Here is a 224-nt window from a genome sequence, read left to right as displayed (position 1 = left end):
GAGGTGACTCTTGGTCTTCCTTTCCTGGGGTGGTCCTCATGTAAGCCAGTTTTGTTGTAGCGATGGATGATTTTTGCGACTGCAATTGGGGACACATTCAAAGTTTTCGCAATTTTCTGGACCAACTGACCTTCGTTTCCTAAAGTAATGATGGCCACTCGTTTTTCTTTACTTAGCTGATTGGTTCTTGCCATAACAGTTGTCCAATAGGGCTGTCGGCTGTG

At 45.1% G+C, this 224-nt stretch overlaps 1 protein-coding gene across 6 annotated transcripts in view; it reads right to left on the bottom strand.

Annotated features, from left to right (window-relative positions):
• Window positions 1-224, bottom strand: part of spire1b (spire-type actin nucleation factor 1b) — a 79,847-nt gene that overhangs the window by 54,850 nt on the left and 24,773 nt on the right. The gene's annotated exons all lie outside the window — the stretch shown is intronic.

This window comes from Etheostoma spectabile, chromosome 6 (assembly GCF_008692095.1).
Source record: "Etheostoma spectabile isolate EspeVRDwgs_2016 chromosome 6, UIUC_Espe_1.0, whole genome shotgun sequence".
Classification (NCBI taxonomy): domain Eukaryota; kingdom Metazoa; phylum Chordata; class Actinopteri; order Perciformes; family Percidae; genus Etheostoma; species Etheostoma spectabile.
This window is presented reverse-complemented; position numbering and strand designations above follow the sequence as displayed.